The 25,835-nt window shown below is 43.5% G+C and overlaps 1 protein-coding gene across 16 annotated transcripts in view; it reads right to left on the bottom strand.

Moving 5' to 3' along the window:
- ST6GAL1 (ST6 beta-galactoside alpha-2,6-sialyltransferase 1) overlaps positions 1-25,835 on the bottom strand; it is a 119,617-nt gene that overhangs the window by 51,146 nt on the left and 42,636 nt on the right. Inside the window, exon 6 of one of the 16 annotated variants that reach the window (XR_004956774.1) lies at positions 16,908-16,926. The exons of 13 other annotated variants lie outside the window; for them this stretch is intronic. The gene's annotated coding sequence lies outside the window, so the exon portion shown is untranslated. Of the gene's footprint in view, positions 1-16,907; positions 16,940-20,969; positions 21,207-25,835 lie in introns of those variants that run through there. 2 more of the 16 variants (XR_004956775.1, XR_004956773.1) reach the window with 2 other exon arrangements.

Here is a 25,835-nt window from a genome sequence, read left to right as displayed (position 1 = left end):
TTTTATAAATGATGAAACTGAGGCTCCAAGATGTCATTGTAAGTGGTCAAACCAGGGAGTGAGCCAGATTACTCTAACTTGCAAGCTGCTCGTACTATCTACCATATGTCCCTCTACTCAAGGTCCTTCAAAGGGCTCCCGAAAGGCTGTCTGCTTGACCAGGACAACTATAGTTGCCAGGCACCATCTTGAACCTTCTGGTGACCCCTCTTTACTCTGCCAGGATCTCCATCTTCTTAACTTCTCAATGTGCAAACCTCATTCTGATCTGTACCTTAGGACCCACACTTTTTGTCCCTAAAGACCTTGACACCCTATAGCTCCCAGAGCTACCTCCACGAACCATGCCTCCAAGAAACCTTCCATGTGTCCTGGATCCTGGAAACCTCCAAAATGATGAGCTCTCTTTATCTAAGGTCATGAACTTTTCCTCTGAGTCACCTGAGCAGCCACTTAATCCTATAATGATACCTCTTCCTGTTACCTCACTTCAGGGATGACTGGCTGCTCCATCAAAAAGGTGTTCTTTATATGGCAGATGTCATGCAGAGTTGTGTTCAAAGTGGCAACCCACCCAGGGATTACATTTTCCAAGTATGCACACATACACCCTGTCTGGGTGACCATATGGCTAGTTATCAACAATGAAATGTGAGTGAAAATAACGTCCTTTCTGGGCTTAGTGAATAAGAAGTGAGACTATTTGTTATGGCAACTGGCATTACTCTCATTACTACGACTACTAAATATTTGTTTCTACTGGTCTGAGAACATCAGCAGAATTCTCAGCTATAGATTTTTCATCATCCACAGTTCTCCACTCATCCCAACACTTCATTAGCACAGTGGAAAAACAGACGCTTCCCTTAATTTAGTCAAAGCCAAGGGTTCCTAAATTCATCCACACTAAGTATCTCTTGTATTTGTTTCCCCCGCTATGATCCCCAGGTTTTAAAAGACGTTGTCAACCAAATTTAATTAAGAATTTGAGTTCTTATTTGTTATCAAATCAGCAAAGATACTGGTGCCAATAAGAGCTTCTGACCAGCATGAGCTTGTCATTATTATCATAGTCAACTGACAAAAGTCAATTGATAAAAGTCCAGCATGATGCGAAGAACCTTGATGATTTCCTCATGCTGTGCAGATTTGTTGGGGTAAATGTGCTTCTATCATCAGGTTTTTTGAAAAACTAAAAGTTAAACGTGTCTGATGGGTCTCTGGAGACCTGGGACAAAGAAAGGAATTCTGGTTTGTATGGCCTAAAATTTACCTCAACACAATTGGAACTTTCTGATCTCAGATGGCCTCCTAAAAATCAGGTACTACTTATAGGCTAGATACCAAGGGGTACTTAAAAACTATTCTCAACTGCCCCCACCTAGGCAGAATTAAGGCACTTTAAGCTTATCTGGAAGAATCTGGCTCCCAAGTGCTTAAAAATCAGAATAGCCTAGTAAAATCAGAATTTTACCCTCTCAGCAGGCTGCAAACAGTTCAATGCACAGCAGCAGTTACATCAGAAAGATACACACACCCCCCTGCCCCCCAGGACAGAACAGCAGGGCTGTTGTAACTGGGTAGGGGAATTGGGCTGCCCAGAGTCCTCCGGGCTGAAGGTCAAAGGAGCAACAATGCAAACAATACAGGAGGGAAAGAGTTCTGTGGAAAGACCACAGATTAAGAATCTTCTCTTAGCCCTGGCCGGTTTGGCTCAGCGGTTAGAGCGTCGGCCTGCGGTCCGGAGAGACCCGGGTTCGGTTCCCGCTAAGGGCACGTACCTTGGTTGCAGTTTGTCCCCGGCCCTGGTTGGGTCGTGTGGGTGGCAACCACTCGATGTGTCGCTTTCACGTCGATGTTTCTCTCTCTCTCTCTCCCTCTCACTCTATCTGAACAAAATATCGAAAAATGTCCTCGGGTGAGGATAAAAAAAAAAAATCTTCTCTTAAATCCTGGTAACAAGTGTCTGATGACTTTACATCCCTCTCTTCAAACCCCTATTGAATTGCCTTTCGGGAGAACAATGATGTCTGCTAATGTTGTCTTGAATGTAATTTCCTTTAGGAACTCCTGGTATGAAAATCATGCCAGGGGCTGTTTATTCTACCCTTCCATCAGGAAGTCAGGGCCAGAGTTTTTTGACAGACCCTTGAAGTGAACTCTCCTTAAAATCACCAAGGTGTCCACTGTTTACCCCTTCCACCTTAGCAAACTGATCTCTTTCCTAGGACCAGCCCAAGGTCAAATGGGCCACCATACAAAGAGAATGTAGAAGAGAAGAAGTTTGATCAAGTCTGTCCTCAGAGGTGCACCCACTCCTAGACCCATAGCCATAAATATCTGTGTAGGTAAAAGAAACCATTTAGAACACTACTTCTCTCTTACCCATGCATTAACAGCACTGAGAAAGTATTTTTAAAATGTAGATGCCCAATATTATCCTCGGTAGATTCTGATTTAATTAGCCTGGACCAATAAACATTAATAGAGAACTTAAAGAATATACACATTTACAGGAAGGAGGCCAGGACTTGACCAGAAGTAGAGAGGGCAACGAGGGTCTAGTCACCATGGGTGATGAGTCAGCACATGGGCTAAACATTTAATCCTGATGTAACAGACTCTTCCACAACCCCAGGAGCTTGCTGCCTCCTGATGGCCCAGAGTTACTGAGGAGCTGGCAGGGTCTCAAGCTTAATCCAGGTCTTCAAGAATTTCAGACCAAATTATTATCAATTCTGAGCTCCGGCCCAAAGGGGAAATGTGAATGATTCAAGTCTGTGATAAGGCCAAGAGTAGTCAGCACTACCAGAGACAGAGGGAACAGCCCTTGCACAAAGGTGCACCTTTCACCTTTCCCTACTCCTGTGACCTTGACTGTGATCACCAGATGGCAGTCAGCCACATGGCTGGCAATTAATCTCTTTGGAGGAGTGTTCTGTATTCTGTCTGATCAATCCCAGATGAGGCTCTCATTCAATTTCCACTCTTGTCTTGTGGTTTATTCCTTCCTAGAAGGCACAGGCTGATTTCCTGGGATTTTCCTCTCCCCATGACACATACACCAAGACCAACTACTATCTGCACCTGTTTGGTGCTTATTGGTGGATATTTTTCATTAGGGGCCAGATGCACAGATCTCAGAACTCACTAGTTAATCTCAACCCCAAACCTCCCTACTTGCCACTCCCTCCTTTCACTTCAGGAATCCAAGGGTGTACCCAAGGTAGAAGCTTCCAGACTCTCCAGCGTGGAGTCCTCTACCTTTGTGGACTTCCACCACACTCCTGGCCGGAGTGAATGCTCACTCACATGCTCCTCCAGGTGCTGCGTGTGAGAATATTATTCTTCCAGACAGGGCTAGGTGGGGGAATCCCATCAACACCTCTTCTCTGTTTCCTTCTCCGCACTGCCAAGCACAAGGTACACAGGTTGCACTCAATATCACACTGATGCCCACTGCCAGGGCTTGTGGTATGTGTGTTGAGAGTGGAAGGTAGTTAATTTGTAAATTAAAAAATAATTTTAGACTTGAAACGAAGTCATCAATGAACACGAAGAACCTACTGGGCATGAGGCCATGTGCAGAGAGAAGAGAGGGATGTCATCATTTTTAGGGGCTTCCTATGTGTCAGGCCCTGTGCTAACCCTATACATACAATAGGTCCTTCAATCCTAACCACCATCCTTGGAGGTTGGTGTGGTGATCGCTTCCCTTTTGCAGATAAGGAAGCTGAATCCTAAAGAGGTGGAGGGTTTATGCTAGTAAGTGGCAGTGCCAACTTGAACCCAGAACTGAATCTGAAGACTGTGCTCTTAACGCCTGTACTCAAATGGTCATCTTGTTAGATACGTGACTCTTTCCACCACTATATGCCCACCTAACCCCAAAATCAAATGGTTTCAGTTCATAAGGAAACCAAGGGTACTGAAGTTCCAAACCCAGGGTGCATTTAGAATGCTAGACACTTGACATCATCTCATGGAAGCCCGCAGCAGCCCTATGGGGTTGCTGTGATTCCAGTTGACCTTTGGCGTTTACAGAGCCAACATTTGGGATGTTGTCTATTTGAGAACAACCCCAAAGGTCCTATCCATAAAACAGCCTGACTTTGCTCAGGAGTGAAAATGACATATGGGCACTAGAAAGCTGGCATGAGCAAGTCCCTTAGTATGTGAGAGAGCTCACCACACCTGGTGCGTGGGGGTTCTATGACCACCATGTGTCAGGAAGTGATGGAAATAACTTGTGAACTACAATTTCCAAAGAAAGCAAACCACTAGCCCATGTCACAGCAAGTTTATACTTATCAATGAATTCCTTTTGATAGATTCATAAATCTATTATAAATACAGGGCCTACAGCCCTGTATTCACAGAATCACTGAAGGACAAAAATCACTCAAATTGTTCAATATGGGGGAAATGATGTGCACAGTGGCATGTGCATGAGTTCCTCACCTGTCAAGAAAACAACTGTCTCACTTTAGGGCTGTTGTCAATAAATGAGATCTTCATCACAATGGTAAACAGGATGTTGAAAATTCTCCACGATCCCAAGAGAACTCTCCCAAGAATGCCGAGTCTATTGCTTTAACATTCTATAGAATAGGAAGCGGGCTGGAGGAGGTCCTATGACCTGCCCAGGAATGTCTGGCTACTAAAGCCAGTGTGCACCCCTCCCTACAGCCCAACAGTAAGTCATCCAAAAAGTGCCAAATCCTGCATGTAGACCTAATCACACGCAGGCTTGGGAGGTTGGAGGGGATGAAGAAGGGCTGCAGAAGGGAGAGAGCTTTCCCTGGGATCCCCCACTCTCCTTCCAGACCCGCAACCGTGCTGGCCTGGGAAAGGTAGAGTCGTGAGCTTACCTTTTGACCACATCCATTTAGATCAATCAATTCAACCAAGATGCTGGTAACTGGGCTCAGAACAGAGGGCCCAGAGGTAACGTTCATTCTACCTGCCCTCAAGATACAAAGTCTTAAATGCCACAAGAAATCAGACAAAGGCCCAAATACTTAATGCACCATTTGCTTTGTCTATTTCTCCCCCATTTGACACTGAGTAACTGAATCATCTAGTTACCTCAGTATTCCCAGGGCCAAGATCAATACCTGTGGCTTAGCTTCATCTGCTAAAGAAGTGAATGTTTTCTTTTGCAAAGGAGGTCAAGAATATTAGACCAGGCCCTGGCCGGCTTGGCTCAGCGGTTAGAGCATCAGCCTGCTGTCCAGAGAGACCCAGGTTCGGTTCCCGCTAAGGGCACGTACCTCAGTTGCAGTTTGTTCCCAGCCCCGGTTGGGGTTGTGCAGGAGGCAGCCACTCGATGTGTCCCTTTCATGTCAATGTTTCTCTCTCTCTCTCTCTCTCTCCCTCCCTCCCTCCCACTCTATCTGAACAAAAATGGAAAAATGTCCTCAGTGAGGATAAAAAAAAAAAGAATATTAGACCAGGAGGAGGGGCCTACATCCAGCCTGGGATCAAAGAAGCCTTCATGATGGAAAAGACCTGAAGATGGGAGGGAAATGGCATGGAGGTGGGTGAGGGCAGGGCACTGGGGCACAGGGAGAGGTTCAAGTCAGCCCAAGCAGTTGTGCAAAGCTGACGCTGAAAGGGACACTTGGGCCTCACTGTGTGCCGTGGTGCATAGCAGGTGGAAGAGTCTGGAGTTCATTAGCTACGTAGCGAAGAGCAGAGGAAAAGCTTCAGAGCGGGCAGGGACCTGACGAGCCAGCGGGGCTGTGCAGGTTCAGCAGCAGGAGGGGAGGCGCCCTGCAGCTCCCAGCACCCCTTCTCCACTGCCTGAAAGCGAGTGCCCAACAAACAAATAATAGCCACTGCTTCTTAGGCACCTACTATGTGCCAGGCATTTTAATCTTCAAATAACCACACAAGACAGGTAATTGTCAAACTTATTTTTACAAATAAGGAGACTATGGCTCAGAGAGGTTATAGGACTTGCCCCACTGTGAAGAGGCAGAGTCAGGATCTTAATTCAGATTTGACTCAAGGCCCACAGGCCAAGAAAAGCTGGTGCGGGCCCCTGAGCTGATGAGGACCAAGACTGAGATGGGGAAGATCCTCAGACAGGGCCTGGCTTGGAAGATTGGTGCCGAATTTCACATGACCCAGCTTTGGAGCCAGACAAATCTAGATTTGGATCGCAGTTGCATTATTCATCACTCCTTGGTCTTAGGCAGATGACAGGATCCCTTGGGACCTCAGTTTCCTCACCTATAAAACGTGTGCAAAACCATCCACCTCACAGGATTGCTGTGAGGGTTACAAGGACCGATTGCACGGTGACTGGCATGTGTCAAGTGCTCAGTAAATGGTGACGTGTAAACCTGGACCTGCTGGCACAGGGGAGGAGGGACAGGAGGCTGGGGTCTGGTTTAGCCACTGTGGGTGGAAACAGTCTTTGTTTCCGAGTAAGAGATGAACTTTCTGGAGTGTCACGAGTCAATATTTGCCTTTGGCTAAATATAGAACCTTGATGTTCGTCTCAACAAAACCAGTACCTGCCACTTTCAGTGTTAACGATTTCAAACACTACTCCACAGCAAAAAAGAACCAGAATTTGGGCCCCTCAAGGGAGTCAGAGACAAGGGGCTGATACTGAGAAGGCTGAAGTCCTGGAAAAGCCTGAAACAGAGCACAGTGCTCAGCTCTCCAGCCTAACCACTCTGTGTAGGTGAAAGTCACTTATCCTCTGAGTCTCTGTTTCCTCCCAATGCAAGGGGCTTAATAATCCCACTGCACAGGGTTGTGCTGAAGTGCAAGGGAGATAACACATGAGAAGGAGCTTTTAAGCTATGCAGATAAAACAATTATTTTAAATTTCTCCAAGACTGTGGCTCAATTTCATCACTTCGATAAAGCCATAGGCAATAACGCTGTAGATAAAGCAACCACCCCCGGTTGAGAGAAAAAAAGAAACACTGTTTGACAAACACTTAAGACACTAAAGATTTCTTCTATTGAAGTGTCCTTCAGTGATGAATTGAGAATTCTAATTGTAAAAAGGATCATTTCTCTATGACCCTCAAGATGAAAACACAGAACTGTTCCGTTTTCTCAGAACTCGTACATCCCAGAGCCCAGGGAAGAAGGTGGGAAGTCGGGTGCTTGTTTGCACAGAGCAGACAGCTCTCTGCCCAAAACAGGAAAAGTCAGTAGACCCAAATCCTCACAATAAAGCCTGTTGTCTTTTCTCTGGATTTCCGCTCACTTTAGAAAATAGGCCAAACTCACTCCATTTCCCAGCCCCACCCTTATGTCTCTTGCAACTGGCATGTACCCGGGGGGAAAGAGCAGGCGCTCAGTGAGCTGGGCCCAGGGCAAGGCCAGGGCAGGCGAGAGCTCAGGCCTGGGCACACAGTCTTGATTTCCAGAGAAGTACCTCTCTTCTGGTCAGATGCACCCACATTCTGAGCTGAGAGTGTCCGAGGGTTTCCTGGCCTCACCTGTGAGCCTGGGCCAGATGGTGTTCAAATAACCTCCAGGGTGACCCACTCCTTTCAACCTTTCAACCCCCTGTTCCCCCATCAATCAAAAACAGTAGAGAAGAAAATACTTTGAGTTTTCACTTGGTCTTCAGGCAGACAGGTTATTTAGACTCAAAACCCCTCCTCTGTTCTGGCTATTCCCAATCATCTGGAAGGGGTGCATGTGTGCAACAAGAACATGTCAACTTAGGGGCTCTGGGCCTGGACATACAGTGAGAGTGGGAAGATGAGGGGCCAGGGACAGAAACCCCAGCTTGGTTGGGCTGGGCTGCCCTGGAAAGATCATGCTCCAGGTCTGAATTCTCCTTTCAAGAGTAAGGTGAGACGCCCTGGCTGGTTGGCTCAGCGGTTAGAGCGTCGGCCTGGGGTCCCGAGAGACCCGGGTTTGGTTCCTGCTAAGGGCATGTGCCTCGGTTGCAGTTTGTCTTCAGCCCTGGTTGGGTCGTGCAGGAGGCAACCACTCGATGTGTCCCTTTCACGTCGATGTTTCTCTCTCTCTCTCTCTCCCTCCCTCCCACTCTATCTGAACAAAAAAGAAAAAATGTCCTCAGGTGAGGATAAAAAAATTTTTTTAAAAAAAGGGAAGAGTAAGGTGAGACATTGCCCAAGGTCCCACCTGAAGTTCACCCTGATCCTCTGAGCCAAGCACTGCAAAGTGCATTTCCACGGAACCAGATGAATACTGTTAACAATCAGAATTTGTTCCCCCAAGAACACCTAATTCTCCCAAGGTGGATTCCCTAGCTCATGTTAGCTGCCTCCAATGCCCAGCAGTGACTAAAAGACCACCAAGCAGGCAGTACAAAGAATGAAAGGTGAAAAGGCAGTGACCCAATGTGAGCAGAAATTCCTGCAGATGGCCTTCTTTCTGCAGGGTGGGGAGGGTCCCGGCTCTGAGCTCCCTGCTGCCTGTGCAGCGGAGCAGTCGGTCCTTTAGGCCTGAGCCTCAGTTTCCCAAGGACAACAAAAGCCACCGCCTTCAGACTGACCACTGTACACCATGCTTTTTCCCTATAAATCTCTGTTGCCTCTCACTTGTGGAGACCAGTATAACTGCTCTACCTCTTCAGTGAAAACCTCTGAGGCTCCAAGAGCTTAAGGCTGCAGCTAATAAGTGGTAGAGGCAGGATTTGAACCCAAGGCTACCTGTGTCTGCTTTGCCTCTCATCTCCAAAATGGGGAGTGAAAAGCAGGCAATACATCTCTCTTTTCTACTCTTCTCCCTTGTATCTTCCCTAAAAGGGTGAGAACTAATTCAGAGGCAGGTGGGGATTCAATGTCACTGGAAATCAAAGAAATGTACATGAAAATAACAGGATAGCACCTCCTCCTCATCAAATTAATAGAGTTAAACATATATATAATATAGAGCTGACAAGGGCATTCTCATATACCTCTTGTGTGAAAATAACATGCAACATCCCTTCTGAAAGGCAATTTGGCAAAATGTATTAAAACATGTAAAATGTCCATCTTCTGTTAACTCAGTAATTTCATCTCCAAAAAGGAAATAACCAGAGACGATATAAAAACTATGTAGTTTCATCTCAGCCCACGCATAACTTAAAACAACCTCGATTCACAATAGAGGAATGGTTGAATGTTACTGAATATCCACAGGATGCAATATGATTAAATGATTGAAAATAACATTTATGTCCAGCCAGTGTGGCTCAGTGGCTGAGCATCGACCCATGCACCACGAGGTCGTCAGTTCAATTCCCAGTCAGGGCACATGCCCAGGTTGTGGGCCCAATTCCCAGTGGGGGGCATGCAGGAGGCAGCCAATCGTTCTCTCTCATCGATGTTTCCATCTTTCTCTCCCTCTCCCATCTTCTCTCTCTAAAAATCCATTTTAAAAATAAAAATAACATTTATAAAGAGTTCTTAAAGTTTTTTTTAATGATAAATTGCATACAAATAGAAAACTATAGAAAATAGTATAATGAATCATCATGTATCCATTATCCAGCATCAACAATTATTAATTTATGGCCAACCTTATTTCACTGATATCCACCCAGCCCCCCCACCTTGGGTATTTTTTTAAAATCACAGACATCATATCTTCGCATCCATAAAAATGTCAGTATGTATGTCTAAAGGGTTCTCTTTAAAAATATATATATAACCAAAATACCATTATCGAACCTAAAATTTTTTTAAATAATTTATTAAGTTTTCTTAATAAAAGAGAAGTTTTTGTAATATAATGTGAATTTATAAAGAATATTATAACTATACACTATATAGTGGATGGAAAGAAAAAGAGAGGGAGGGAGAGAGAGAGAAGGAGGAAGAGGATGGAAGGAAAGAAGTTACCTCTGTGTTATGGGATTATACATTATTTGGGTTACTTTGTATTTTTGTGTGTATTTTTACTAATGGGAATCTACTATGTTAGATGTTTATCATTTCTCATATTCTAGTCTTCAAGTTCAAAGTTTCCCTCTGGTATCATTCCCTTAGGCCTAAAAAACTTCCTTTAGTGCTTCTTTAAGAGCAGATCTACAGAAAACAAAGTTTCTTGGTTTTTCTTCACCTAAGAATATTTTACCTTCAAGGATGTTTTCTTCTGAATATATAATTCTGGGTTAATACTTATTTCCCTCAGATGTTGTTCCACTGTCTTTGGCCTCCATGGTTTTGGATGAGAAGTCTGCAGTTATTTGAATAGGTTTCCTTAATTTCTAAGTGCCATATTTCTGTGGGTATGCTCAATATATATATTTTTATCTTTGGCTTTTAGCAGTTTAACTATGATGTGGTTGAACAGTTGTTAAGCTTATCCTGTTTGGGATTCACTGAGATTCTTTAATTTGTAAATTTGTCATTCCTCAAGTTTGGGACATTTTCAGCCATTCTGTCTTTAAATATTTTTCCTGCACCAATATCTTTCTTTTTATTTTCTGAAATGGCACTCCAATAACACAATTTTTCAACTTTTAATGTTGTCCCACAATATCCTGATATACTCTTCATTTTTTTTCCCAATGAAAAGTACATTAATGACCTGAAACTAATATAATATTGAATGTCAACTATAATTGAAAATTTTAATTAAAATACCAAAAAGTATATTTACAAATATATAATTTCTATTGATCTATCTTCAAGTTCACTGACTTATTTCCCCTGTCATCTCTTTCCTGTCACTGAGTCCATGCAGTAAATTTATTACAGATGTCTTTTCAGTTCTAAAATGCACATCTGGTTATTTTGTATAGTTTCTATTTTCTGATGAGAACTTCTATCTTTTCACTCATTTCAAGAGTCGAGAATGGTTATAATAGTTACTTTTAGTTTGTCTAATAATTGCACCATCTGAGTCAGCATCAGGGTTGGAACATACTGTCTTTTTCCTTGAGTGTTGTTCAGATTTTCCTGGTTCTTTTTATTGAATAAACTTGAGTTGTCTACTGGACTTCTGAATATTACATTGTGAGACTCTGGATCCTGCTAAAAATCTCTGAAGAAATGTTGATATTTTTGTTTACTTCTTTAGCAGATAATTAACCCACTTAGGTTCAGATGGAAAGTTCTGCCTTACCTTTTGTAACTGGTAACTCTGATTTCAGTTTACTTTTCAAAGCCTTTGACAGGCCATTTGAATCTGCCTGTCACACAGGCAACTCATAGGTTTATCTGGAATTTGGGCAGTGTCCCTATCAGACTTAAGTTCTCAAAACCTTTGTTGTGGTTCTTTGGGTCTGTTCCATGTATGCACACTTTGTAGTGTACCCGTGACTTATATCAGTCCATCTACAGACTTAGTGGGTCCCCTTTTCTAACTCTCTGGCTTCCAGTGGCCCCTTTTCCTGGTCCCTCTGGCTTAAAAGATGGGGTTATCTGAGCGTTTCAGCCTCCTACATAATTATGCTACTCCATGTGACAAAGGCCATTATGGGTCATCATTCAAATTTTAACTTCAGTATCCTAGCTGCCTACTACTACTTTACAGGTTCTCATGCAGTTGCTTTTTGCATTCTGTCCAGTTTTTAGTTGTAAACAGTTGTAGAGAGAAGTTGTAGTTGGATTACTTCTCTTGGCTGGTACTACCACCCTTCCTTCTCAGCAATTTTTACTTCTCAAAATTTCACCCATCTCTCAAAGCTTCATTAAAATCTCACACCCTGCCCTGGCCAATATGGCTCAGTTGGTTGGACCACTGTTCTATACACCAAAAGTTGGTGGGTACATACCCAGATTGCGGGTTTAATCCCCAGTCGGAGTGTGTGTGGCAGGCAATCAATCAATACTTCTCTCTCTCTCTCTCTCTCTCAAATCAGTAGAAACATGTCCTTAAGTGAGGATTTAAAAAAACAAAACAAAAACACTTCCTCCCAAGAAACCATGCTTCTTCTGAATTAAGGAAGATTCAAATTTGGCAACATTGAGAATCCAACTGAAAGCCAAATCTTCGCATGACTATTTTTGTTCAAACATCTAGGGGTTAAGAGAGTGGACTTCACCTAAATCCCAGCTTTGCTAATTGCTGGATGTGTGACCTTAGCCAAGTCCCTTACTTCCATATGCCTCAATTTCCACATCTATGAAATGGAAATAATGACACTTAAAACATAGAATTATTGTGCAGATTAAATGAGTGAATAGTTGTAAAGCACTTAGAGAAATGCCATGTTGTAAATGCAAGCAATTATCATCAAACTTGTCACCATAACTTCACTCTGCGGATAAGGGAAACCCAGAGAGGGAATAAGAAAGAGTAAACAGAGTTGGCTCTATGCCCACCTTTCTTAGTAGGCTCTGCAAGTAAATGTAATTTTTGTTTCAGTAAACACTTAAAAGAACCCAATGTGTGTGCCTGTGTGATATTTTGAGAAGCCAGGTGGCAGAACGGAAGGATAACTGCCCATGATGGGTGAGGGGTTACGGCTTCCAGGACTGGATCTCCTTTGGGTCTGAGTTTTCTATTATAAATCATGACTACACAGGGCAGAGAGGTATACCTGCACCTTTGTAAAAGGCAAATGGAACTGGGTCATTTTTAAGTCTACCTCCAATGTCTTCCCGATACACACAGAATAAAATCCAAACTCTTTAAGACGCCCTGTAAGACCTGCTGTGAATTTTACTGCTGCTTGTGCTGTCTGTGACCTGGTCTGCGGCTGCTCCCCCACAGCCCTCACATGCCAGCTGTTCTGAACTGAGTTCACCCACCCCACCTCCCCCTGTCCCGTCCGCACCACTGCCCTCAACCTTGAGCTGAAATTTCTCCCTATCATCTTTTCAAATATATAAACACCTCAACTTTCATGCAAACTGCTCAAGAACTTCTGTGAGGCTTTCTCAGACTCTCCAGGCCCCTGCTTAGTCAGTCCTTCGCTCCCTGTGTCCCACAGTGCTCTGGGACACCCTATTAGCACTTTCTGGTGGGCAGTAATCACATTTTATAGGGCCCCCTCTCTCTCTCTCGTTACACTGATGTCTTTCAAAATAATGTATTATTTTACATGACTGGGTCTCGAAATCAGTTTGGAACATCACTACCAGTCTTTAAAAAGAGACTAAACTGCCCTGGCCTGTTTGGCTCAGCGGTTAGAGCGTCAGCCTGCGGTCCTGAGAGACCCGGGTTCGGTTCCCGCTAAGGGCACGTACCTCGGTTGCAGTTTGTCCCCGGCCCTGGTCGGTTGTGCGGGTGGCAGCCACTCGATGTGTTCCTTTCACGTCGATGTTTCTCTCTCTCTCTGTTCCTCTCTCTCCCTCCCACTCTACCTGAACAAAAAATGGAAAAATGTCCTCTGGTGAGGATAAAAAAAAAAAAAAAAGAGAGAGACTAAACTTGTTAAGAAAATAAAAAAATTCACTGCATGCAATAAGGGGGGGGGTGTTCATGTTTTCTGAAGCTTTGTCTTAGATAATTAGAAAGACAGATACAGATAGATGACAGATAATGAACTCCTATGAAACATGACCCAGATTCAATAAGCATCAACTATGGCCAATCTTATTTTGTTTATATTACTACCCACTCCTGTACCTCCTAGATTATTTTGAAACCAATTATAAATAGCATGTCATTCCATGCATAAATATCTCAGTATGTATCTATAAAAGAGACATAAGACTTTTTTTTAAAAGTAACTACAATACCATAAAATATATTACTTACTGTTGGTGGCAGTCAAAAAAAATGTGTAAGACTTAAGCTCCCAGGGACATACGCCACCTCTTTAGTCTCTATATTCTCAGGGCCTAGCACTCAGTACGAGCAGAGTAATAGAGGGAGAAGAGAGGAAAGAGGAAGGATAGAAGGTGGAAATGATGAGAAAGGCAAGAAAAAGAAGACAGCCTCTTTCCTGTAGCTTTGAATGATCTTAAAAGTACTTTTGGTGGCCAGCCGGTGTGGTTCAGTGGTTGAGCGTTGACCCATGCACCTAGAGGTCTCCAGTTCAATTCCCAGTCAGGACACATGCCCAGGTTGTGGGCCCCATCCCCAGTGGAGTGCATGCAGGAAGTGGCCAATCAATGTTCTCTCTCATCAATGTTTCTATTTCTCTCTTCCTCTGTCTCTAAAATCAATAAGGAAAAATATTTTTTCAAGTGCTTTTGGTGAACTTCTCAAAAGGAAAAAAAAAATATATTAATTTAGTTTCTTCATTCTTCATTCTTGCATAATGAAGGTTTCATATCTATTGTTCTCCCTCTGGGTGCCACACATGACTGTGCAAGTTGTTCACGGCCGACAGGCATTTGGCCCTGGCACAATGGCACCTTTCTGTGTCAGGGCAGGTATCCCTAACAGACGCAAAAGCACCCTACGGGCTAACAATGACCCTGTTCTCCCTCCCCATTCCAGTGTCTTATAGATAGTCATTTTGGTCTACTTTTCTCCCTCTGCTGTCTTCTTCCCTTCCTTTTACACTGTCTGCAAAGACCACAGGCAGGAGAGTCTCCATAAAGCCAGACTCCTTTGACTCGTGATCTCAATAACAGTTATAAAAGGCTACCTCTATTCAGAATGATGGTGGTATTCGAAGCAGTACTGCTCTCTTAGGAAAGTCCTGGGTTCTGGGCCAGGCTTTGCCACCTCAGTCATAGGACTTTTAGATAATATCCCTGGGGCCAATTTTTCTTATATGAAAGTAGAGATGATAATAGTTCCCTTGTCTCTTTCTGGGAGATCTTGCAAGGAAAAAGAAAGAAAATTCTTTGGGAATGATAAAAGGTATTTTTTGTTGTTAATCCTCACCTGAGGATATTTTTCCATTGATTTTAGATAGAGTGGAAGGGAGGTAGGGAGAGAGAGAGAAACATCGATGTGAGAGAGGCACATCAACTAGTTGCCTCCTGCATGACCCCAACCAGGGCTGAGGATTGAACCCACAATCCAGGTACATGCTCTTGACTGAGAATCGAACCTGTGACCCTTTGGTCTTCAGGCTGACGCTCTAATCACTGAGCAAAACCAGCTAGGGTGATAAAGGATATTTTAGTAATGATTTATGGTTATGTCCAGAATGGTAGTTCCTAAACTGCTATATGATTGATTGGGAATTATTCTTCTCCTAAAAATTCTATATTCTTTAAAACTACAAGTTCACAAATAACTGGAAAATATATCTTAAATGCAATTTATAATAATGAAACATCAAATACCAAGAAGCAAATTTAATTAAAGCTAGGCAGGACTTTTTACTGAAAACTATAAAATCTTACTAAGAGAACTTAAAGAAAACCTGAATAAAAGAGAACATACACTATATTCATAAATTGGAAGGTTCAAGTTTATGAAAATGTCCATTCTTCCCCAAATTGATTGTGATGGCAATTTGGATGCGTCAACTTGACTGGGCTACAGGGTGCCCAGATATTTGGTCAAACATTATTCTATGTTGATAAGGGTGTTTTGGATTAACGCTGAATTGGGAGACTGAGTAAACAGACTGCCTTCCTGAATGTGGATGGGCCTTATCCAATCATTTGAAGTTCTGAATAGAACAAAAACCTTCCTCTGAGTAAGAAGGACCTCTTTCTGCTTGACTGCCTTGAGCTCAGACATCAGTTTTTTTCCTGCCTTTGGACTTGAAACGTCAGCTCTTCCTGGTCTTAAGCCTGTCAGCATTTGGACTAAAACCACACCATTGGCCCTCCTGGTTCTCAGGCCTTCAGACTCAAACTGCAACACTACACCACTGGCTCCCCTGGGTCTCCAACTTGCTGACTGCAGATCTCAAGACTTGTTAGCCTCCGTAATTGTGTGAATCAATTTTTTATAATAAATCTCTGTCTGTCTCTCAACCTCTCTCTTTCTCCCTCCTTTCCTCCCTCTCATATTAGTAACTTAATAAGCCCACATATTAGTAACTTAATTTTTTATAGTAATACCAATGAAACTAAGTAGAGAAAGGAAAATCTTTTTAATAATTTGTTCTACTGTCCGAATATCTATGAAAACAACAACAACAAAACCTTGAACTCCGCTTTACTCTATGCAATTAATTTGATGTGGATCCCAGACCTCTATGTGAAAGTTCAACTATAAAGCTCCTAGAAGAAAATATAGAAGAATAGCTTCATAAACTTGCAGTAGACAAAGATGTCTTTGGACACAAAAGGCACTAATAATAAAAAGGAAAATGATAGGTGAGTAGAACGTAAACACATTTAAAGTCTAAGTTATTTGAAAGTGGCTCTGACAACTAATCTCAGGTTTTGATATAAGAAAGATTGACAATCTAGGCCTGGAAATAAATGTCCCAGGATAAATATATACAACCAAGATGTTTCAGGACCTCACACAGGGGTACCAAGCCTTATATTTCACTAATGTGGTAGACCCAGGGTTAGGAAGCATTTCAGAGAACAAAGATGGTCTTTGTCACTGGGAGATCAGAGTATCACTGAGAGATAAGACTCACTCAGAACATATTGTGCTATTAAACTACATAATTCTGACCTGCAATCCTAAAGTAACTCAGGAAAAGAAGAGAGCACGTTGGCCTGGCCAGTGTGGCTCAGTGGATTAAGCATCCCATGAACTGAGGGGTCCCAGTTTGATTCCTGGTCAGAGTACATGCCCAGGTTTTGGGCTAGATCCCCAGTAGAGGGCGTGCAGAAAGCAGCCAATCAACCTTTCTTTGACATCAGTGTTTCTCTCTTTCCCTTCCTCTCCCTCTAAAAAAAAAATCAATAAAAAGTATTAAAAAAAAAAAAAGTTGGATTGGAGTAGACCACTGAGGGTATGAACCAGAAGGGGATTTAGAAAGCATCTGCTAGATGAGAAAACTGAGGCTCACTGGCATGGAGAAGGCCACATCATTGGTTCCTGATAGAGCCAAAGGAAAACTCAGATTTCTTGGTGCTCTCTCAGATTCTCCTTCTATCACAGATCGTGCTGCTGGCTTCAGTCTGTGGACAGGCTCCTTGGAAGATGTAGGGTCTCACATAGAGCCTGAAAATGTGAACTTGAAACAGTATTTATGAAGCTCCCAGTACATTGTTCAGCATACAATAGGAGCTCAGTAAAGAATATAACATTAGATTAAATGGGACTTCCCAGATGAGCAGTGATTTTTTTTAAAGGCCCCAAAGCCAAAATTTGAAGAGCAAAGTTCATTTTACAACAAGATTTTTTCTTATACCTTCCTGGTCCCCCACTTTGCCGATTATTGCCATCCAAGGAAAGCCAGTAGGGCCCGGGCCCTTCTCTAATTCACAGGGCATGCAGACTGAAGACGGGAATGTCCATCCTTTCTGCAATATGCCCAGAGTCCTGGTTTTTCCCAGGAAACAGAAAGGCTACAAATTGGACATAAACATATCACGGAACTATCCTCACCCCAAATCTTTGGCAAGGGTAAACGGCACAGATGGGAGCTGGCAAGATGTTGAAAGAGAGAAGCTGTGTAGGGGAGAGAACCAGCTGGGATGAGGGAACAACCAATACCTCACAGAGTACAAGGTGACATAGGCAAAGTCCTATGAGTTTTCCAAACAAATATTATTGTATTCATTTTTCCTCAACCCAAGCAGACTTTCCACTTGCCCCACTTTTCAGATGCATCTGTCATTACTATACACACACCTTCTAGCGTCACAAGCAGATATTTGCAAGTTCATCCATTGAGCCAAGCAATACTTACGGAGTGCTATGCTATTCAGGCTCACTGCTAGGCAACAAGAATGCTGGGGTGACTAAGGCAGGTCTCCGCCTCCAGGGGAGAGAGACAGGTAAGGGAACTACAGCTACAGGGTGTGTTAGTTACCATGTGGAGAGTCTGGCTACCCAGTCTGGATGGTTCGGGGAGGCTGCCTGGGGAGACATCTCAGCTCAACATGAAGAGGAGGAGGAGTTGGACAGACAGGAGGCAGGGATGGGATGAGCTGTGCTCAAGTGCCTCTTAGGTCATTTCTTTGCATTTCCTAAAGAATGCGGTTTTTACCTTATCATTTAGACAAATTTGATCTGTGTTGCTGAGCATAAACAATTGACATCTTCCAGGAACCTGACAGTTTCTTTTGACACCAACTATGGGAGGAAGCCACTAAATTAGTAAGTCCAGGAAATATACCCCTCTCTCTGTGAAATTATGTACTCGATAACCTCAAAGACAGGATTTCATATAAAACATGTTAAAAGCTTCAGGGTCATGGAAATGTTGATTTGGGACCGTTTGTTTCTGGATGGTCCCAAATCTACAATGTGGACATAAAAATGGACCACCAGTCCTGGCCGGTTTGGCTCAGCAGTTGAAGCGTCGGCCTGCGGTCCGGAGAGACCCAGGTTCGGTTCCTGCTAAGGGCCGTACCTCGGTTGCAGTTTGTCCCCGGCCCCGGTTGGGGTCAGTGGGTGGCAACCACTCTATGTGTCTCTATCACATTGATGTTTCTCTCTCTCTCTTCCTCCTTTTCTCCCTCCCACTCTCTATCTCAAGATAAAATGCAAAAATGTCCTCGGCTGAGGATTTAAAAAAAACTTAAAAATGCACCCCCAAAAAACAAATGTGTGTGTTTTGGGTTTTTTTTGGTTTTTTTTGGTTTTTTTGTGACTCTCCACCAAAAAACAAATATGGTCAAAATCTAAGAGCTGATTATAACAAATCTGCTGCTTAGACCAATGTAAGGGGACAAAGCTCTCCCTTTTGCAGAGTAAAAACTAAAACTGCAAAACAATGTTTTACTTTTAGTTCCATTTATGGAGGCCTTTCCTGTGCAGGGCTCTGTGGGAAATGCCCTGTTCACATTATCTCACCAAAACCATGTACCTCTGAGAGGCAGGTGCTATAATCTCATTTTACAGATGAGGAAGCTCGAGGCCAGAAAGGCGAAATAATTTGCCCAATGTAGGCATCTAGAGAGCGCTGGCACCGAGACTCAACCCCACATGTACTGCGTTTATTGCGCACTCATCACATGCCAGGCATGTTCTTATTAGCACCTGTCATATTAAACACATTAAACCTGCCAACAACCCCAAAGGAAGACGCCACTCTCATCCCCATTTAAAGATAAAGAAATGAGGCAAAGAGAGAGAAAATACTGCGCCCAGCATTACATCTCTCTCTGACTCCAATGCCAGGTCCATGTGCGGTCAGGGCTGGGGAAGGGAAAAGGGCCACACACAGCGGAATGGAGCTCTGTCCTGCCTTGTGCGCTGCAGGAGGTGAGGCTGGGCATCGGGAAGTGCCATGTCTAGACCTGAAGGTGCTGGGTATTCGGCATGGCCCTCACCTTCAATCTGCAAAGGAAAACTATTAACCAACCTTCCTTCAGCGAAGGTGGCCCCGCACCAGTGGTGGCCTCCCCTGTGCCACCTGTAACGTGTCCGTTACATCAGTGGTGTTCTCAGGTCTATGGGGAAGTCCACACAACCACCTTCATACATTTTTACCTTTGTTCAATTTAGCAAAACTTTAGACTATATTTTCATGCCCAATGCTGGTGATTTTGTGGCAAAACAGATGAGCTCACATCTCACCCGTTGCTGGGGGAGGGGAATTTTACATTAATAATTATAAGTAATATATCATTTTAATTATAAATATATAATTTTTAGAATCGAATTCTAAAACACAGAAAAGAGCCCTGGCCAGTTTGGCTCAGCGGTTGAGCATCGGCCTGTGGACCAGAGAGTCCCGGGTTCGGTTCCTGCTAGGGGCATGTACCATAAAACACAGAAAAGAAACATAAGCATGTGATTGCAGGCTGTAGCATCAAATAGAATGTCAAGAAATTTTGAAACAACCTAAATATCTAGCCACAGGAACAAAAAATACTGATACAGCATTCAGTGATATCCTCCGAAGCCATTAACATACTACATGCACTGTAAAGATGGGAAAATGTTCATGATAAGGGGAGACACAAAATCACTTTCACACAAATTATAATTATGTTAAAAACTGTTTTCACAAATGGGCAATAATTGCAAGGGAACACTGCAAACCGAACAGGATTGGGTCAGAATGCCAGGATTTTATAAAAGTGTATCTTTATCGTTATTGCAAGGTTTATGAATAAAACAAGAAAAACAATCGTAAAACCAATTTGATTTTGACAGGCACAGGGACCTCTTCATCCGGCTTCTCCGCATCTGAGTGCTACAGAGCCTTCCTGGAGAGGGATACAGCTGGCCTCCTCCAGAGGGCCACCTGCCTTCGCTCAGGGAGGGCAAACGTATTGACTCAGCACCTCACAGCCTGACCCTGGCTGAGCTCGCTCTCTCTGTGTTACAGCCTAAATCTTCACATAGTATCTGAAAGGAAAGCTTTATTAATATCCTCAAGTCCCATGAGAGGATCTTGCCTTGTGAAAAAACTCCCTGAACTTTGGCATATGCATTTGAAGATAATGGTTCCCTTTACTACACTCCAGTCTCTGAGCTATCTCCCAGAAGGAATCAAATTAATGGTTTGGAAATTGGCTACCCCTGCTTTGCCCCCGGGCCCCCTTCCTCACCACATATAACACTGTCAACACCAGCAGCAACTGAAAGCATCAGGGGTGATGATCACAACATCAAGGCCGCTGCTCATTTCCGCCTATTCAATTCTGCCGCCTTCCAGGTCCAGACCCAGCACGGCTCCCTCCCGAGGCTTGGCAGTCCACCAGAGTGGGAAGAGCAGGATGGACCAGGGTCAGAATCCAGCTCTGTCACCTTCCAGCTTTGTGACCCCAGGCAAGTTACCTAACCTCTCTGGGCTTCGTTTCCTCAGCCATTAGATAGTGCTATACACAACTCTTCATGTGATTGCTGAAATAAATGAAATGTCAAACACAGAACTGTGCTGCCCCATACAGTGGCCACTGGCCACGTGTGGATACCACACCTTAGAAATGTGGCTAACCCACACTGAGGTGTGCTGTGCCTATAAAATACACACCAGTTTGAAGACTTCGTATGGGAAAAAAATGTTAGAGTAATAATTTTTACATTGATTACATGATAACGTAAATAATATTTTGGCTACATTGAGTTAAATAAAACACTTAGAATCAATTTCATCTGTTTATTTTTACTTTTTAATGTATTATAAAAGTACATATGTGGCCCACTTTTGTTGTTGCTTTCTGTTTCCATTGAACATAGTAACTGCTCAGTGTTAATTCTTTCTCTATTTTTCCCTGGCCATGCACGGACCACCTAGAGAGCTCAGCACCGTCAGTAAGTCTTTAATTACATCTGAAGTACCAGGTGAGTCTCTTCTTCTTTCCAGGCCCCTGGTTACCAACCTGAGACATGTGACAAAGAGTAGAAAGGAAACTAGATTTAGAATCAGAAGACGGGCTCTAGTACTGGTTCTACCAATACTAATCAGGAAGCCCTTAGCATGTCATTTCACTCTTCTGAGCCACACTTTTGTCATTTACAAAACAGGGAACAATAATATCCTGTTCGTGGCAAGAGGGAACGCACATGAAAGGCTTAGTAAACTGCAAAGGCTGTCTGGGCCAGGATTAAGGAGTCTAATTTGCACAGCGGGGAGGTTGGGCAGTCCTATCTGCATCCTTTAATATTCTCTGCCTTCCATTTTGTGCTGCTATTTAACTATTTTCCATGTCACATCTCTAAAAACAAGTTTCCCCAAGAACACACCTCTTCCTTCTCACACAGCCCCTACCACGGCCAAAACAGAGCGCTGCAGACAGAACCCCTCAAACCACCTTCTAGACTGAGTGTGTACCAGGCATTAAGCTCAGGGAGCTCCAGATGCAGTGGTAGAGAAGGTGTTGCTAAAAAATACGATGACACAACATGGAATATACTCAAAATGGAGGAATCGAGTAAGTATAAATGCACCAGGGAGCGAGAAGGGGTGCATCTTACTTGGGGAAAGCCAAGAAGGGTGGTGGTGAGGGAGACGGAAGAAGTGGCCAACAGGAAGGACTCTGGGGGACATTTGCAAAACTGAAGGGAGAAAACGTATGAATGAGCATGAATGCTATAGCATTTAATGCAAAGTGAACATCAGAGTATAATGTACAACGTGCCACCTAACACTGAACCTTATGGTGAGAGACCCCTAGTTGAGAGGTTCTTCCTACAGATGGAATACCATTGCCTCCTGCCTTTGCCACCTTAGGTTCCCCTGGTTCACCCCACAGTCCACTCATGGATGTGTGCAGTGAGCTCTTAGGAGCATAAGTACCACCTGTGCCAACGGCATAAACCATTTTCACAGAGACGCTTGTGAGAGCAGGCACACTGTCTCAAAACATCCTGTTCCTATTTTTAGCAATGAAATACCTCCTTATCATCTACATTCTATTTTCCTCCTCCCAAGGCCAACGAGCGTGAAAACAAAAGGCTACACTTCGTCCTGTGGTTGGCAGGGTGGGCTTCTCAGCTCATAGGATGTTTCTTCCCGATTCCCAAGTATGCTCTAGATTATTTCTAGTTAAGCTCAACTGCAAGCTCTTACTTTACCAAAACACAACATTCCACCTGCATGGCATGGCAAAAGCAAATACACGAGCTTCTTGGGTGAAGATCTGAAGTTGAATTTCTGCAGCTGAACTTGTCCTTCAAGATTGGTATTCAAATATTTAAAGACTAATCTCAAAAGTTCTTATTTTAAGAATGAAAAGATAAGATCAGAAAATGAGTGTTTCTGAGAGAGACGTCGAGCAATGGCAGCAGGTAAGTACCGACACAGAGATGGCTCTGTGGGCCTGTGGCCACCTCGGCATACGTGGACATGGAGCCACACCTTACTCAAGGGTTAGTTACAAAATCAGTACCAGAGCCAAAAATTCCCTTCTCTTGGCAAACTACTGGTTAAAAGCATTTTCAGATTTTAAAAGTTCTATCAATCTATTGCAATGTAGGGACTTTATCTGAATAAAAAAACAATTTGTAAAATTATATATGTAGCCCTGGCCGGTGTGGCTCAGTTGGTTGGAGCATCGTCCTATATGCTGGAAGGTCACAGGTTTGATCCTGTCAGGTACATACTTAGGTTGTGGGTTAGATCCCTGGTTGGGGAGGCAACCAATCAATGTTTATCTGTCTATCTTTTCCTCTCTCTCTCTAAAAGTCAATAAACATGTCCCTGGGTGAGGATTAAGGAAAAATAATGAAAATTAAATTAAATTAAATTAAAATTGTGTGTGTGTGTGTATGTGTGTGTGTGTCTATGTGTACACACATAGCCACATACACACATATATACTATAACAATTGGGAAAATTTTAATATTGAATCCATATCTGAAGATATGAAAAAATTTTTCATTATTTAAATGTGGTAACAGTATATTGTAGTTAAGTTGTATTTGTAAAGAGTGCCTTTTAAACATACACACTAAAATATTTACAGATAGAATTAAAAAATAAGTAAACAGCTAAATTAAAAATCCACTAAGGTAAGATATTATGTCTCACGGATAATCATGTGCAGTACATGAAATAAAGTTAAACACTAGGGCCCTGGTCAGTTTGGCTCAGTGGTTAGAGTGTTGGCCCGCGGTCCAGAGAGACCCGGGTTCAGTTCCCACCAAGGGCATGTACCTCGGTTGCAGAATGTCCCCGGCCCCAGTTGGGGTTGTGCAGGAGGCAGCCACTCGATGTGTCCCTTTCACGTTGATGTTTCTCTCTCTCCCTCTCTTCCTCTCTCTCCCTCCCACTCTATCTGAACAAAAATGGAAAAATGTCCTTGGGTGAGGATAAAAAAATAAATAAAAAAAAGTTAAACACTAGGGCCTGCTACCTTAAATCACTCATAAAATACAGAATACATAATCTGTTTATACAACCCTGAACACTCATACAAAAGTTCACTCAGTGACTCCAACACAGCTGGGTTATCCTCCAGCCCGGGAGATTATGAGTTCTTCTGGGTACCAGAATTAATTATCTTGAGTTTAGTACCATGCAGCACAAAAAAGACAAATATTTAAACACTGGGATCACATCCAGCCCAAGATGCTCACCCTGCAGAGACTGAGGGAACCGATTCATGTCTCCCCACCTGCACTGAGCAAGCCTTAAATTACGCTGACTGACTGTCAGAACTGTGGGCACTATTTCAATTGCTTTCTTTCTTGCTCAGTCTCTCCCTTTTTAAAAATGTGTTAAGCGGGTAGAGTTGAACTGCCATTCCACTCTGCGTGCCCACATGCTGCCTCTCTGAGGTGAAGCTATACAAGGCTTCTAGTATTAGAGGTGATACTTAGGGGAAGGAGGTAATCACATCTTAACCCATAGAAACATGTGGCCAATACAGACAGAGCATGCAGAGCAGTTCAGGTCACAAAGACGATCTTCAACGAGGAAGCCTAGCCATGTCTGCCTGTAGGCAGTGACCCGGAGCCAAGAGGTATTCGGTTGTTATCGTCATAATCACTGCCGTTATTACCAGCACCACTTACTGAGCTCCTTTTCTATGCCCAGTGCTTTCTGTTTTATCTTAAATCTTCTACATAAGTCTGTGGGTTGATTATTTCACAGGTGAGAAAGCTCAGAGTGATTGAGTGATGTGACAAAGGCCACACAGCTAGAAAGGGACAGAACCAAGACTCAGATCTCACTCCCAAGCCTGGCACGCCACTACCCAGCACGCAGATGAGGCCTTTGAGGCACGGTTGTTTAAGATCGCTTTATTTTCTGAAACAGTCAAACAGACCCTGTTGAGTTGCCTAACTGGAAAACCCCACTCTGATCTCATGGGGCTCCTTCTGCAAATCTGCAAGCCTGTTTCACTTCCAGTTTCTCTGGCCACCACTCTGCCTTCCCTTTCATCCACCTGCCGTGCTGGAGAGAACAGGATACAAAATGACTTTTCTGGCCCTAACTGGTTTGGCTCAGCCGTACAGAGTCAGCCTGTGGACCAGTGAGTTGCGGGTTCGATTCCAGCCAAGGGCACATATCTCAGTTGGAGTTCATCCCTGGCCCTGGTTGGGGTTGTGCAGGAGGCAACCAGTCGATGTGTCTTTCAAATCGATGTTTCTATCTCTCTCTCTCTCTCTCTCTCTCTCCTACTCTATCTGAAGATAAATGGAAAAATATCCTTGGGTGAAGGTTAAAAACAAAAATGACTTTTCTCTTTGGAATGATGGATGTCCAGGTGACTCCATACACCCTCCCTGCCCCCCCAAATAGACCTATTTTGGTCCCATAAGACAATTTTTTTTTCTTTAAATCTCAAGTCCATTGGTTTATTATGGCAACTTAATACTTGAGTCAGACTGGACATTTATGAAAGTGAAATGGCCAAGGATATGTTCTGCCCAAAGACCAGCCGAGCAGCAACCACAGGGACTCCATGGGAAGTCTGACCTTACAGTAGATCCCTTTTGATGAACTAGCTACTTTAATTTCTCATGCAGGTGCCTACAAAGGGACCCCCACCCCAGGTGCTATGGGACGCATGGACACTCGGGTCTGAGTCCCAGCCCATAGGAAGCTCCAGGTATCATGGGAGCAGGACTGGGGAGAAAGCCATTCTCTGTCACAAAGCCCATCCTCCACCATACCCAGAAGGACCAGAGGGGATGGGTGATGTAGGAGGGGATTAGTAAAGGGTTCACCTCCTAAGCGCTGACCAGTAGAGGGAACTCTGACCTAGCTAGATAGTGGACTGTGAGCACCTTAAGGGCAAAAATCACACTTAATTTGCCTTTGTATTTCCAAAAAAGTAGGCCTCAAGTATTTGTTGTGGCTGTTTACAATTCTGAAAGATATTTATGGTCAGACACTGAACCTGTTCTCAGGTCCAGCGCAGAATCGAAAGGGCTGCTTGAGGAACCGCATTCCTGTCCTTCAGATCCATCTGGTCATATGGGAGGCCAGCCAGAGGTGAGGGAGATGGTAGAGTGGTACCCAAGAGGCCTCCTAAAGTGTAGGATTTATTGATGTTTCAAA

The sequence above is a fragment of the Molossus molossus genome, unplaced genomic scaffold (genome assembly GCF_014108415.1).
Source record: "Molossus molossus isolate mMolMol1 unplaced genomic scaffold, mMolMol1.p scaffold_m16_p_5, whole genome shotgun sequence".
NCBI classification, from domain to species: Eukaryota; Metazoa; Chordata; class Mammalia; order Chiroptera; family Molossidae; genus Molossus; species Molossus molossus.
Note: the sequence above shows the minus strand (reverse complement) of the source record. Positions and strands in the feature narration are given on the sequence as shown.